Source organism: Oxyura jamaicensis, chromosome 2 (assembly GCF_011077185.1).
Source record: "Oxyura jamaicensis isolate SHBP4307 breed ruddy duck chromosome 2, BPBGC_Ojam_1.0, whole genome shotgun sequence".
NCBI lineage: Eukaryota > Metazoa > Chordata > Aves > Anseriformes > Anatidae > Oxyura > Oxyura jamaicensis.
Genome location: NC_048894.1, coordinates 119,746,329 through 119,762,150, shown reverse-complemented (window position 1 = coordinate 119,762,150; position 15,822 = coordinate 119,746,329). Strand labels below are relative to the sequence as shown.

Here is a 15,822-nt window from a genome sequence, read left to right as displayed (position 1 = left end):
TTTCTTTCTTTCTTTCTTCCTTTCCTTCCTTCCTTCCTTCCTTCCTTCCTTCCTTCCTTCCTTCCTTCCTTCCTTCCTTCCTTCCTTTCTTCCTTCTTTCTTTCTTTCTTTTTCTTTCTTTCTTTCTCTTTCTTTCTTTCTTTCTTTCTTTCTTTCTTTCTTTCTTTCTTTCTTTGTCTCCCTCTCTCCCTCTCTCCCTCTCTCCCTCTCTCCCTCTCTCTCTTTTTCTCTTTCTCTCTCTCTCTCTTTCTCTTTCTCTTTCTCTTTCTCTTTCTCTTTCTCTTTCTTTCTCTTTCTCTTTCTCTTTCTTTCTTTCTCTTTCTCTTTCTTTTCTTTATTTTCTTTCTTTTATTTTCTTTTCTTTTTCTATTTCTTTTCTTTCTTTTTTCCTTTTCTCTCTTTCTCTTCCTTTCTTCATTCCTTATTCTTCATTCCCTTTCCTTTCCTTTCCTTTCCTTTCCTTTCCTTTCCTTTCCTTTCCTTTTCTAGACCAGCCCCAAACTGGCCTTGCTGATCAACTTTTCAGCTTTCATTACTGAAGTTATAATGAATCCATTAGATTTTGGACCCAAGGAAAAACAATCTGTAAAATCTACTGGAGTATCCACTATATTAAATACCTTTTTTTCCTGAGATACTACCTTCATTTTTCTCTTTCTTCCAACCTCCAAGTATAACAGGACACAGGGTCCAGCATATCCTGACATTCTTGGTTCCCAAAGAAACAGAGAAAATGTTTTGCTTATGGAAATTTTCCTCTACTTCCCATCAAAGGGCAAAGTCCAATGACCACCAACACTGGAGAGATGTCATTTACTTCAAAAGGGGTTTTCTCTGGTGGTCAGTGTCTCTGCCCCTTCTGAAAACTTCTGTCCTGGCAGAATAAGGAATCCTTTCACTCCACATTGCTGGTGCTTCTATACTGGATAAATCCCCACATCTACCATGCAAATCTGTTTCTTCATGCTTTCCCAAAATGTAATACAAGTGAGAAATCAGTCCTCCTGACAGCTACTTATAAGCACTAACTGGAAGCACAGAGAAGCAGTTCTCCCAGTCACGTTTTAACCACTTTCAGCACTGGGAAAGCACAGTGGGGAGGTAGCAGTTTATACCATGGTTATAGAGTCGAGGTACCCATACCCCCACCAAGGGTATTAATGACTGTATTCTTCTGTATTAAAATAATAACAAAAACTATCAGATCAAATGATGAAGGTAAACATGGAGATAATCAGGAAGGAGATTTAGGAGTTACCATATAATTCCCCCAAAGCCCCAGGCCTAATTAGTGAGGAAGATAAACCAGTTGACAGACTGCACAGCTAGAAAAACATAAAACAAAGAAGGTTATAATATTTATTATAACTGTATAAGGCAGCAATTAGACCCCCAACCTATGTACAGATCTAATCACCATTCCCTGGAAGGGATAATAGACAGCCCTGCGAGTCGGCTTTGACAAATTAATCCAAGCCTTATCCAAATAAAGAGATTTGTAGTTTTCAATGAAAAATTAACTCCCTTGACTGGGAAGCGGGGACATCACTGCATGTACTAATAGCATTGTACTGAGAGACAGTGCTGCACCATGTCTGTGCTCAAAGTTCTGTCAAATAGCATGTGGGGACTTGTTCAGTGTTGCAGCAAGGGCAATGAATTGATGCCAAAATTTGTGTATTTGTAAAGTATTAGTCATCCTAGGACATAAAGCCTAGTACTGAGATATAGACAGTAGACAGATATAGATAGTCTATAAAGGTTGATGAAGGTGGTCATTCTCTAATTCTTGGCCTTCTTGAAGGACATCCATATATCTCAGACAGGTTAGGGTGAGGAAGTTGCTCACACTGAGCATGCACAGAGTAGAAAAAAAAAAAAGTACTAAACAGATTTAATTACACATTTATACTATAGTGTGTCAATCTAATAGCAAACACAAAAGAAGCAACGTGACTAGTAGGTGAGACATCATATGGACATGCATGTTTTTTCCATTTAAAAAAGAAAAAAAAAAAAAAGATTGTAAAAAATGCACAGAGCTTACAGAGCTCAGGGATCTCAGGGAGCCTCTAAAAATGCTGGGAAAATAAATAAATAAAATAAAATAAAATAAAATAAAATAAAATAAAATAAAATAAAAATGGAGCAAATGATATAATCTGTGGAGAAAGGACAGGCCTGATTTGTTTTTTCCATGTGATGAGTGAGTTTTTTTGCTTTGTCTTCTTTTAGAGCTCCAAGGATTTCAGGTTCTCTGGTATATTTGAAGAAATGTCATGGCCATGGCCAGCATGGCATCTTCTCCCTGAATATTAACAAATGTTCTTTATATTATAGGCTTTACTTTACTCACATGAACAGTATAAAAACTACATGTTGACAGACCAAGAAAACACAATTTTTGCCACAGTGCTTTTAGGAATGTATACAGGGAGTCTGAGGCTATGAAGCTAAGTAGCTTGCAGAAGTCAGTTCCTACTTTTCATGTTTCAGGGCACCTGAAATGAAAGATTTTGTGTGGGGTCAGACAGGTAAGCACTTGTGTGATTGCAGGGCAAGTTAGGTTTTGCATAACAACTTTCTCAGCAGTTAGCAACCCAAGAGAGCTGAGATAGTTAGGAACAGGAAGGGACAGAGGTAGGTCTGACATCCTGCCCATCCCCTGTCCCTGGCACGTGGTTCTGTGCTGCCAGGAGACACTCCCTACTTTACTGGATTTTCTCAAATTCACTTTCTAAAAGCACTCAGCACACCAATCCCTCGTCTCAGCAAAAGCAGTTTTCTGGCTAGAAAGTGGAAAACTAAAGTTCATTTTCAGATAACTACAGAAAGGATATAAACTCATCATCCCACCCTATGGCACAATGTCCCAACCATTAAGATTAGCAGATTTTCCTCAGTAAAAGTAGTGGAGATGTTGCCCCTGAAGTGAAGCTTTAGCTCCGAAGAACTGCTTTTGTGAAATATGCAGGTGTCCTTGGGATTAGGAAGCACTGCCACAATATTTGACTTCAGAGTTTAACTCGGAAATTAGGCCAGACTTGAATACTTTGGGTGGGAATCTAATGAAATTTTCTACCTACAGATAATCTTTCTCTCTCAAAGTGTGCAGAATTCAGTGCAATCTTCCTTTTCAATTTTCAACCTAAACAATTTTGGCAATTTTGGCCAAAAAGCAGAGCTTTTCAAGGGATCCTTTCTCACCCTTCTCCTGAGATTAAAGCATTTACTAAAGCAATGAGGTGTGCTTACCATTCTTTGTGCTTGTATCTGAATTATTCAGAGAAGCAAGACTATGTTATTGTCCAGCTGTCTTTTGAACAGCTGGGCTTTACAACAGTACAGACAAATAGCTGAGCAGAATACAGGTTTTTATAATACCAAGAACATGATATTCAGAGAAGAGAAATTACAAAAAGGATCTTCTTTTACACTGACAGCGAAGTGTTTAGCTGAAATTCGTATGTGATGGAATCAGATAACTAACAGTAAGTCCTTAAGTTAAGTGCCCAAAACAATATTATGCTGGTGCTATACAAAGATTATATGTAGTGATAACCAGATACAGACACTAAGGAAAATAAGTTCTCATAAAACACTTTCTGAGACTAGTAAATAAATAAAAATACAAGTATTAAGATAAAAGTGAGGGGGATTTAAGGGTAGTTTATTCCCAGGAAGAGCCTGTCCACTGAATTTAAATCATTCTCCCAAGCTATGGCTAAGGAAAAATTATCAGGAAAAACATCGCTGGAGCACTAAGGCTGCTGGTCAGGGCATCTGGGGCCCATTGGTGCTCTCAGGATGTGCTCTGATAAATATGAAGTGTTTCCTAACTGTTCTGTTCATAGGCTGTCTAAATAAGGCTGCCCCTGGTGTTCCTAACTAAACAAACCTTTGTGTGTTATCCGCAGTCCTGCTAAAGAATGATGCTAAATGAAAAAACACTTGTTTAACATAAGATACCACTGTGATTTCTTTACCTGTTTTCCTTCCTGTGTTTTACAAGACTAAGTGATTACAACCCAAGTGCAGTTCTAAGTGCTGAGCCACGAGCAGACAGCACAGGAGAGATGCCTCCAGTACTAGTTGCTTATCCCATGCATATATAACAGCTCATGTCTCTCTGTGTGCAGAAGAAGGTACAAAAATGTGGTTTTTCATCTCATGCCAGACAGTTAAATAAATATGCTGGACTGGAAATAAGCATATTGTGGGTCAGGATTTGACTCAGATATCAGCATTTAAATATTGGCCATAGGACTCACTGAGCTGATTCCTGCTTGTAATGAGAAACACTTTAAAGGACATGTGATCTTAATTGAGATATTTCCAGATGACTTCACCACAGATTTCGGTAAATAATTAAAGTGTTTAACCACCACAAAGTGTATGTGTCCTCAGTGCTGGGTCTGGTTACGCATTTCCATCTAGGCTGAAGAACCTATTCTGACCTATTTTCCTCCTACAGTTTGCTTCAGACTGTGACCAAAGGCATCCTTCTATCTTCTCCTGGTTGAGCTAAACAGAAAGAGCTCTTGCATTGCCTCTCTCTCTAAGGTATGTTTACTTGTCCTTTTGTATCTGTCATGACTGTTCTCTGACTCCTCTCCAAATTGTAAACATTTTCCTCAGGCTCAGAGAAAACAGTAACATAGTGTTGCAGTGACAGTCAGATTCATGCCAAATGAAGAGGAAATATAATTTTCCAACTCTTAAGATCACTGTTTACAGCCCAAAGATAGCATCAGCACCAGGGCCCACTGCCACACACTAGGCACTTGTACCGAGCTGAGCTGTTTCTTCACAATTTACTGACTCCCTTTGCATAGAGAGACTAATTCAAGTGACATTACACATGACTGTCTGAAAAAGAAGTTTTGCTTATTTTGAGCAGCACATCCCTTCCTATTCCCCACTTGCCTGTCCCACAGTTTTTGTCAGCTGCAACCCCGATCAGAAATGGTAGAAGCATGAAGTCGTTCTAGATCCACTCTCAGTGAAATGAAATATCTCTGCCCAACACTTACCCATGTTTGCGATGACTGGTTATTAAGTTTTCTATCAGCTAGATGTGCCATGCTAGTTTTTATCATCCCAAATGTTGTACAGAACCCAACACTTCTAAAAGTCAAGCACCATTACCTTTATCAGTCAGCTTTACCAAAAAATCCCATTGGTTGGCTGGACAGGATCTGTTTTCCGTTTGTGTGTGTGAATTGCCTTTAACCTTATTAGTACTGTATTAACACTTTAAAGGAACCGTAGCATTGAACTACATTAGCACTTTGTTTTTTTCTGTGTCACTTGTTTATTATTTGAATGGGAGACTGATAGCCTCGTAGTTACCCAACTTTTTCCTTTAAGCTATTAAAATACAATGGTAACTTAAACAACAAGAAACAAAAGTCTAACAGAATTTATTTGGTGCTCCAAGACTGACTAAATTTCAGCCTCAATGTTCATTGAGTTCCTTTGCCAGCTCTTTTAAAACTCGTGGGTACAGGATATCCAGATTGCTGAATTTAAACTATCTGATTCCATATCTGTTCTGTAACAGATTCTTCTGTTACAACTGGATAGTTCATATTTGACATTGACATATTCTACGTCATATACTGTTTATACATACAAATTGAAATGTTTATTGTACGCTTCTCTTTTTTTTTAATACTATTGAACTGACATCACATACAATTTTATATTAATAAACTTCAAAAAATCATATTATTATTTGTTTTTCTGCCATCTCAAATATTCTCCTTTATGATTAATATTTATTACTAGCAATTACTTCTTGCTTCCAGTAAATAAATCGATATTTCTAATACTCAATTTAAGTAAGGTTTTTTTGAGTGAGTTAGGTTTTCCTTTTTTTTTTTTGCTTGGGAAATGTGGCTTTTGGTCTACTTCATACAACGTTTATAAACATTTGGAATTAATCATTCACATTCATCATTCACTACAACTGTTTTACAATTTTTTGAAAATTATTGAGCTTCATATTTCTGGCTTCATAAAAATGCATATTTACACATTTGTGCGATATAAGAAATAGGCACCATGAGTCTATAGGGATTGGAATCGATTTACTGAAGACCTTAAGATGAAGAGAATTTGGAGGGAGTCATGCAGACAAATAGAAGTATCTTATGTTCAGCGTGACAAAACCAATCAACCAAAACAAACAAACAGTGGAGCTGGTGTAGCTATGCAAGAGGTGTGCATATTTGAAATGGTGTGTCAAGAAAGCAATTTTTACAGTCTAATTAGCTATTAGTTGATTTGAACTCGCTTCAGTGACAGAAGCTGACGGCCTCTTCAGAACTAAAAATAAGCTTTGGGAAAAATTCTCCAAAACAAATTCCAACCTAGCATAAACACTGGTTCTGTCATTACATCACCACACCATTAGTGTAGTAGTCTGTAGAGAAGACAATACGGTTATCTCATCACCTTTTTCTATGACCATACTGTAGGATACACACACTATGAGGGATTAAAATTTCTCTGTGCTGTAAACTTTGCTTAATGACTGACACCTGTTCATAGATGTTCTCAGATGCCATATGCTGAACCTGCTTCCAAGGTCCCTTCCAACCCCTACAATTCTGAGATTCTTTTTTTTTTTTTTTTTAAGGTCTCAGAACAGCAATTTTTGATCACAGCATTTGTTTGGATTTATAGCTATACTACCATTTTCAGTTTACCATTGTTCTCTGTTTTACTCAGTCAGTTACTCAGTAAGGCATGATAGTTGCCAAGCTTTATTAGTAAGTACATCATGATGCATAGAGCAACGGGAATAAACAGCCCAAGAATCCAAATGGAGAAAAATGTCTTTGCAACAAAATATATATGATAACAGATCTTTTTAAATGATATATTTTGCATTTTAGACATGAAGAAAAAGGTTTGGCTCAAGATCAAGGTAATCAAGGCACTGCATAAGCAGAATGGATGAAGAGTTTCCCAAACTGGAGTAAGAATTGATCAGTATGGGCAATTCAGCAGTTTTCTAATTGTCAGGCTAACATTATAAGAGCATTTTATATGCAACCAAAATAGGTTCATTGATTTCAATTGAATGTACACTCTTTCACTTAGCTGGGGATCTGAACCATTGTCCCTGCAAATGGAAGTACTCATGAGCATAATAACAATGACATTATTCATCAATGATATGTTTTATAGCTCTTCTTGTGCTGTTTATTTGACTTTGCTTAGTCCAATTTTAATCATTTAACTTGTGGCTTTTGTAGTGGAATGATGTCTATAGGCAAATAATTTTTTTCTAGGTTATATAACTGTTCTGCAATCTGTTTGACATCGAAAGAAGAAAGAGTTTTTTTTTCCCTTGTGCTACTCAAAGTTTAGAAATGAAATTATTTCTATTGTTTGTTACTGTTTTCAATGTTTATTTAGTCTAACATCTGCAGCTGGGCAGATGTTTGTTTTTTTTCTGTGTTTTTGTAAAGAGAGGAACAGGTTTTCCTTTTTTATTTTATTTTAATTTTATTTTTCTTATGAGGGAAAGCAGCAAAATTGTCAATGCTTTTCAGATATACACAAAGGAAACTCCTCTTATGTGCATATATATGCATGTATTTGCATATACCTGTGTAATTACACATGCATATACATGAATATGAATACATCATTTTTATCACCATATTTATGTATATGCATGTATGTATATAGCACGGAATCACAGAATGATTGAAGTGGGAAGGGACCTCTGGAAGCCATCTGTTTCAACCTCCTGCTCAAGCAGGGCCACCCAGAGCAGGTTGCCCAGCATCGTGCCCAAGTGGCTTCTGAAGATTTCTAAGGAGGAGACTCCACAACCTCTGCGGGCAACCTGTGCCAGTGCTCCACCAACTGCAGAGTGAATATATGTATATTATATATGCATATATTAATATATGTGTGTGTGTGATTGTGAATATATAACATATACAGTAAATATATAAACGTACATATGTATACACATAATCCTTATTAATGTGTTAAAATTTCCCATGAGAACAAGCAAAGTAACAAGCAGGTTCTTCTACATATACATGCTTTGGAATCTATAGTTGGCACCATGGATTCCATCCATATCCATGTGCAAACACTGTATCATATTAAAAGCAGTGAAAAACAATCATAAGTGAAACCTGTGATAAAAATATTTTGTTAATTGGATTTAAGGTTATTATGCTTTTTAGGACCAAAGAAAGTCATAATTTTGCATCTCAGCGGCCCCTGGCCTATGGACTTAAAATATGATCTCTCTACAAAATAGGAGAGCATAGCAGAGAGATATTCAGAATCCAACTGGGCACAGTTTTGGACAACTTGCTCTAGCTGACTCTGCTTGATCTTTGGGCTAGATGATTTCCAGCAGTATCTCCCAAATGCATCTATCTTGTGGTTTTATGAAGCATCATTTTTTTTTGCCTGAGTAAAAATAATCATAATAATTTAAAAACAAACAAACAAACAAACAAAAAAAAAACATATACGTTAGCCAGGTTTTAGGGGATTTCTGTCAGTGTCGGGCTCCACACAGCCACCAGGAGGGATGAGACAGAACAGAACTCTGAGTGGATGAAGGTCTAGAAAAGAGCCAGAGAATAAGAAATATATATATATATATATATTACTTCATATATATATATATTTAATCTAACATAGACGACAAGTGAGAAAATACAACAGGAAAAACTTGAGGTACTCTTGAATTATAACATAAACTCCTAGCTGTTTGCAGGAGTATTGAGCCTTATAAATCTTGATTTATCCTCCAAGATACACTTTTCCAAACAGCTGAAGATCCTTGACCTCCTTTTTCCAAGGACTAGACTTGATGATAAAATTATTACTTGGATTTGTTTTGTTCAGGCAATATAGCAAACAGAAAAAATGTACAAGAGCACTATGTTATCCCAAACTCAAAATGGGCAACGCAGCAGAGCCTATTTTTTCCATGCCTGAGATCTGCAGAGTTCTAAACACACTTTCCTTATACCCAAAGTACTGCTGACTGTTTGCATCATGCCAGAGATTTTTGATATATCTAAGACACACACTTGCAGCAGTCCATCTCTTGATTCTGCATGGGACTGGTGTGTCCTTGCTTTAAAATTGGACAGCTAAGCTAGGGATATTTAATTTACTGGTATTATCATTACTCAGCCTTAGAATCTATAGGCTATAGTTTTATTAAATGCCACATGCACTATTTTACTGACATTTAGGCCTAGGCTTACATTGTACAGCTTGAACTTATATTCATGTATGCTCCCATTAACTTTGCAGTGGTGCAGAGCTAGATGCCACTGAGACAGGCAAATGAAGAGCACAGAGTGCTGAAGGTCCTATGAAACTTTAAAAATGGGCTGAGGGTTCTTCAAAGAGCACGTGTGAGCTGCATTGACTTTATTCAAGGAGTGGTGGAACGGAAGTACAAACAGCCAATCCCAAGGACACTGAAGATCACATTTTGGCAATGAGATTTGGTTCACACTGTGAAAGAAATTAGAGAGTAGCACATCAAAGAATGAGGAGACAATAAGCCTATTTGCTGAGACATGCAAATGCAGGAAGGAAGATCTGGTAGCTGTTCAGAGCTGTTCAGAGTGCAGATCAGGCTGGAAAAATGAAGATCATAGGACAAGAAACATTACTCCCTTAATTGCTCACGGAAGGAAAGAGACCCTGCACTGAGCCTTGGGGTGTGGTGGTTTTACCTTGCTGGGCAGCTGAAATCCACCACAACCACTCTCTCACTCCCCATCCTTAGAAGAGGGGAAGAAGAAAGTATTCTGGAATGGAAAAATAATAATAATAATAATTATTATTATTATAATAAACAACTCGGGATGAGATAAGAATAATTTAATTAAAGGGAAAAGGAAGATGGAAAAACAAACAAACAAATAAACAAAAAAAAATGCAAAAGACATGGAGAAGCACAGAGAGAGAAGAAAGAAATTATGTCCCATCAATAAGTGATGTTTGGCCACGTCCCTGAAGCAGGGCCTCAATACATGTAGCGGTTGTTCAAGAGGACTGACATTTTCATAACAAGAGCCCCCCCTCCCCTTCCTTTCTCCTTCCTTTTCCACATTCATGTGTGACATCATGTGGATGGATAAATCCACCATCCTTTGGTGGATTTAGGTCAGCTGCCCTGGTGATGTCCCCTCCCCGCCTCTTGCCCACCCCCAGCCTGCTGGCTCTTGTTGGAGGCTGGGGGGAGTCTTGGTGCTGTGCCAGCACTGCTCAGCAGTAGACAAAACACTGGTGTGATACCACTGCTGTTCTAGCTCCAAGTGCAGAGCACAGCACTGTATGGGCTGCTGTACGAAACATTAACTCCATCCCAGCCAGACCCAGTAGATATGGTAAAAGTAAATTTCTGAAGTGAAAGCTGTAATAATTTTAATGACCTATGAGGGTGGTCCTGAAGGAGGTGCTGACAGCAGCAGGAAGCCCTGCAAGGAGGAAGGGCTGGTGCAAGCCCACCACCCACCAGAGCCAACGGCATTGTCTACAATGGTGTGAGAGGAGGGCCGTGGGGAAAAAAGTGCCGATTACTCAGCAGGGATTACAAAACCTTTTAACTGGCTTTGGGTCCTGGGCCCATATCTGTGAGATCTGTTTTACAGTTTAGGATTGTGCAGGACTTCCCTATGGTACCTATTGCTGAATGGGATTACCATACAGTCCTAAAGTCTGGACTCACCTCTTCAGTATTCATTTACATACTTTGGATTGATTGCAGACCTGACATATTTTTGAATAGGACTGCTCTTGCATTAATTTAAGGTAGTGGTTCTGATAGTGCTTATAAAGCTTGTTATTTTATACGGTTGTCATCAACTCATTCATTAGGTTTTAAGTATTCATTTACAGTTTTAGCTTACAAAATGAGCACTGAAATGCAGTGGTATTAATATAAAACTATCACAGGCACCCACTGTTTCTCTATTCCAAAATATGAGAAGAGGTTATATGGTGTAATTAATGGCAGTTAAATGAAGAACAAATTCAAGGAAATATTATTTCATGCAAACTATGAGATTTACAGCCCCAAGAGACCTTTTGAGTGAAATAGTGAGTTGAGTGATTGGATTTTTAAAAGATCTAGATAATTATGTGACCATTAGCATTTATAATTATGCAAAGATAATTAAGTATAATGAAACCTCATGCTTCTTGATATAAACGGATTACTTATAGAAGTCAGGAAGGAATGTGTTTTAGGAAATCAGCATTTCCCAACTGGCCAGGTATATTTTGGTTTTGTTGTGCAGAATCTTTTTTTTTTTTTTTTTTTTTTCTTTTTAACTTTTCCAATCAGACAACAAACACATCTGTAGGCAGAATGACAGATTGAGTGGGGTAGCCATCTATTTTGCTCTAGAATATGCTATCTCCTTACCAGTTGAAGATAACAAAGTTTCACTGTCTATTTGTGAAACTCTCCATAAGTGTTCAAAATTGACTATTCAAAATTGGCACAGAGGAAATTCTATTTGGACATATGTCAGTAACCTTATCTGCTATATCACCTTCTTGTTGCTCTTCACTACCATCATTTTCATTGATGGACATCGTAGTCTCAGAAGCCAGATATGTTTTTCAAAGGAAATGTCATCAGTCTAATAGAGGGTAGGCTTTTTGGCAGAAGACAGTAAGTTGTTGTATGAATATTTTTAACCTAGACAAGATTTAAAAGGTGGGTTTTATTTTGTTTTGTTTTGTTTTCTAAAAATAATTGTTAATCAGATGTATGCCATTGTTGTTTACAGAGTCAGGCATCTGTCTTAATGTATTGCACAGTCTGGTTCTTATTCATTCATTCATTTTAAATAAGACAGTTACAACAATTTGGTGGTGAATATCTCTGCTTACAAGCTGGATGCCTGATTTATATAACCCTGCATCCTGCATAGATGTTTACAGTAGTGCAATGTGAATATGGTTTGATTGAAATATCAGTCTATTCTGCCTGTGTTTGGCATTTGGTTTCACATCATGGAACACAAGGAACAAATTTGGTGTAGCCAAGGTATTTCTTGCCCATTTTGTCCATTAGGTAATAAGCAATGCTATTTTGAACAAGTTGAGGTACACGTCCATAGCTATCTGTTGTTCTGAATGAGTCTGTATTTGAAGGGAAGATTAAAAATTAGCTGGAAGTCAATAGACAAAGCATATACTGCTGTTTCAAACAAAGACTTTCTTTATTACCAAGTTATGCAATACTTCAGGGTGTTTCTTTTCCTAAGTTTAAAATAATGATAGCAGCATTCATTTCAATTGCTCTGGAACTGCAAAGATTTATGATGTTCCTTGAAACCTGGCTGTCAAATGCTTGAAGGGTAAAGTCCAGTCTTTCAGAACTGTGGACACTTGTAGAAATGGTTAAAAAAAAAAAAAAAAAAAAACAACTCATTGTACCTTCAATATAACTCAAATGAACTTTGCTGCAAGATTTGTGTTACTCTATATAAAAATGCTGGGAAACAGTAGAAATGCTGAAGTGTTTATTTCTCTGTTTATATTTCTCTTAAAAGCAAGCATCAGGTAATAGGATGTCATGATTTTGGCTGGGACTGAGTTAATTTTCTTGACAGAGGCTTGTATGATGGTATGCTTTGAATTTTTGATGAAAATAGTGGTGAAAACACACCAATGGCTTTATTGCAGAGCAGTGCCAAGTACTTTTCAATTTCTTGTGCTGCCCTGACAATGAGTAGGCTAGGGGTGCACAAGGAGCTGGGAGGGGACACAAACAGACTGACCAAAGACACATCCCATACAATATGACATCATGCTCTGCAATAAATTCCAGGGTAAGTAGGAAGGAAGGGAGGGACATGAGGAGGGATGGTGTTAGTCTTCCCAAGAAACAGTCATGCCTGATGAGCCCTGCTCCTTGTCTTGGGAATCTGGAGAGGTCCTAGTTGACTCAAAGTTATCAAATGTTGTTCCAATTTTCTAGAGGGGCAAGAAAGATGACCTTGGTAATTACAGGCCTGTCAGTCTCAGTTCAGTGCCTGGTAAAATTATGGAGAAAATTACTTTAGGAGTTACTGAAAAACACCTGAAAGACAATACAGTCATTGGTCACAGCCAACATGGGTTCATAAGGGGATAGTCCTGCTTAATGAACTCAATTTCATTTTATGACGAGATCACTCACCTAGTTGACCAAGGGAAGCCAGTTGATGTAATCTTTTTGGATTTCAGAAAATCTTTCAATATTGTTTCTCACAGTATCCTCTGGACAAAATGTCCAGTATTCAGCTAGATAAATACATAATACAATGGGTGAACAATTGGCTGATGGGCCAGACTCAAAGGATTCTATTAGGGTCACATCAGGCTGGCATCCAGTCACTAGTGGGGTTCTGTAGGCCACCATTTTAGGGCCAGTTCTTTTTTTAATATTTTCATAAATGACTTGGATGCAGGACTTGAAAGTGTACTAAGTTTGCAGATGACACTAATCTGGGAGGATCTGCTGACCCCATTGAGGGTAAAGAGGCCTTGCAAACCTCTTGACAAATCTTGAAAAATTAGAGAGCTGGGCAATCACCAACTGCATGAAGTTCAACAAGAGCAAGTGCTGGATTCTGCACCTGGGACAGGACAACCCCAGCTATACATACAGACTGGAGAACTACATACAAGGACTGGAGAACAGCCCTGTGGAAAGGGATCTGGGGGTTCTGGTCAATGATGAGTTGAATAAACTCGAGCCAGCAGTGTGCCCTGGCAGCCCAAAGGGCCATCTGTACCCTGGGGTGTATTAGGCATGGCATTGCTAGCCAGTCAAGGGAACAGATTATCCCGCTCTGCTCTGCACTGGTGCAGCCTTGTCCTGAGTAGTGTGTGTAGTTTTGGGCACCACAGTGTAAAAAGGACATAAAACTACTTAGAGAGCATCCAAAGGAGGGTTTTGAAGATGGTGAAGTGTGTAGAGGGCAAGATGTGAGGAGTGGCTGAGGTCCCTTGGTTTGTTCAGCCCAGAGCAGAGCAGGCTGAGGGGAGGCCTCATGGCGGCCTGCAGCTCCCTCACGAGGGGAGCAGAGGGGCAGGCGCTGAGCTCTGCTCTCTGGGGACAGCGACAGGACCCGAGGGAACGGCATGGAGCTGGGACAGGGGAGGGTCAGGCTGGGGGTTAGGGAAAGGTTCTGCACCCAGAGGGTGGTCGGGCACTGGGACAGGCTCCCCAGGGCAGCGGTCACAGCACTGAGCTGCTGGAGTTCAAGAAGCATTTGAACAACGCTCTCAGACATGTGGTCTGATTTTTGGGTGGTCCTGCAGAATTGGACTTGATGATCCATGTGGGTTCCTTTCAACTCGGGATTCCGTGATTCTTTCCTGGAAGTGGCTGAAAACCTGCCTGCCCCTGGGAAGTAGCAAGTTAATTCCTTGTTTTGCTCTGCTTGTGAGAACAGCTTTTGCTTTACTTCACAAACTGCCTTTATTTCAACTCATAAATTCTCACACTTACCTTCTGATTGTCTCCCCCATCCCACCTGAGTAAAGTAAGCCAGCGGCTGCGTGGTAATTAGCTGCCTGGCGGGGTAAAACACAACATGGGGAAAAATGAAGAATATAAGTAGAAAATATGTGATTTGTTAACCACAATCTTTTGGACTTTAGTGTAGGATCTACCTTCAGGAATGATGGGAGGTAATATTAGCATCTTCTGTCAGAATGTGACAAGCATCCTTTTCTGGGATGTGAAAAAAGCAGAAAACCCCATAATCTTAATTCAGAGGGGTAACACATTCCTCCTTTATTTTAGATGAGAAGCATGCCCTGAGATGTGATATAGCATAGACAGTCCAATTTGTTTTTTCTTTATAATACAAGCTGAAGGCAAATGCTGTCTGCACCTGCAGCCAAGAACAAGAAGCTATAGAATTATAAATACTTATTCAACAATAATTATAATAAAAAAAACCCTTTCCTATATGAAATCAAAAATTGGTGAATATGGTGAAGTTAAGGTGTGTAAGCAGGTAATTTTTTGGAAATGATCTGAATTCTGTCAGAAACAAAACACTGACAGTTCTCAAGACGTATGTACCTGTACTGCAAATGCTCTGTCTCCACCAGCTTTCCATATATTCTGGTGACTGTTTCTTCCAATGAACCAAATATCTCCATCCATTGCAATGGAGGATGCACCATGCAGAAAAGGAGGTCAGATTCTTTGCTGAATGTCCTGTAACACATCATTATAAAATTCACTAGCAGAAGTTTCTGCTTAGTTTTCTTTCAATCAGAGAGTGACATGGACCACATTGTTATACATTGCATATACATGTATATATATGTATGAGCATAGCACACTGTTCTAAGAGATGAGTCCTCTTCAATGTCTTTATAAACAATTTGGATGTAGGGCTGGAGGGTGTTTTGAGCAAATTTGCCGACGACACCAAACTTGGAGGAGTTGTAGACTCTGACAAGGGTGGAAAGGCCTTGCAGAGAGATCTGGACAGGTTGGAGAACTGGGCGATCACCAACCGCATTAAGTTTAACAAAAGCAAGTGCCGGGTCCTGCACCTGGAACGAGGCAACCCTGGCCGTACATACAGACTGGGCAATGAGATGCTGGAGTGCAGCCCCGCAGAGAGGGATCTGGGGGTCGTGGTTGACAGCAAGTTGAATATGAGCCAGCAGTGTGCCCTGGCAGCCAGGAGGGCCAACCGTGTCCTGGGATGCATCAAGCACGGCATCGCTAGTAGGGCAAGTGAAGTGATCGTCCCGCTCTACTCTGTGCTGGTGCGACCTCACCTTGAC

General features: G+C 39.0%; 2 long non-coding RNA genes across 2 annotated transcripts; one reads left to right on the top strand and one right to left on the bottom strand.

The window, feature by feature from the left end:
• Positions 1–2,767: 2,767 nt before the first annotated feature.
• LOC118163237 lies at positions 2,768–7,039 on the top strand. Its single transcript, XR_004748936.1, has 3 exons — positions 2,768–3,491; positions 4,475–4,563; positions 6,903–7,039. It is a non-coding gene; the product is annotated as an uncharacterized LOC118163237 (long non-coding RNA).
• A 2,220-nt stretch (positions 7,040–9,259) lies between these two features.
• On the bottom strand, positions 9,260–15,372 carry LOC118161198. Its single transcript, XR_004747900.1, has 2 exons — positions 15,104–15,372; positions 9,260–9,516 (listed from the first exon to the last, which is right to left on the bottom strand). It is a non-coding gene; the product is annotated as an uncharacterized LOC118161198 (long non-coding RNA).
• Positions 15,373–15,822: the final 450 nt, after the last annotated feature.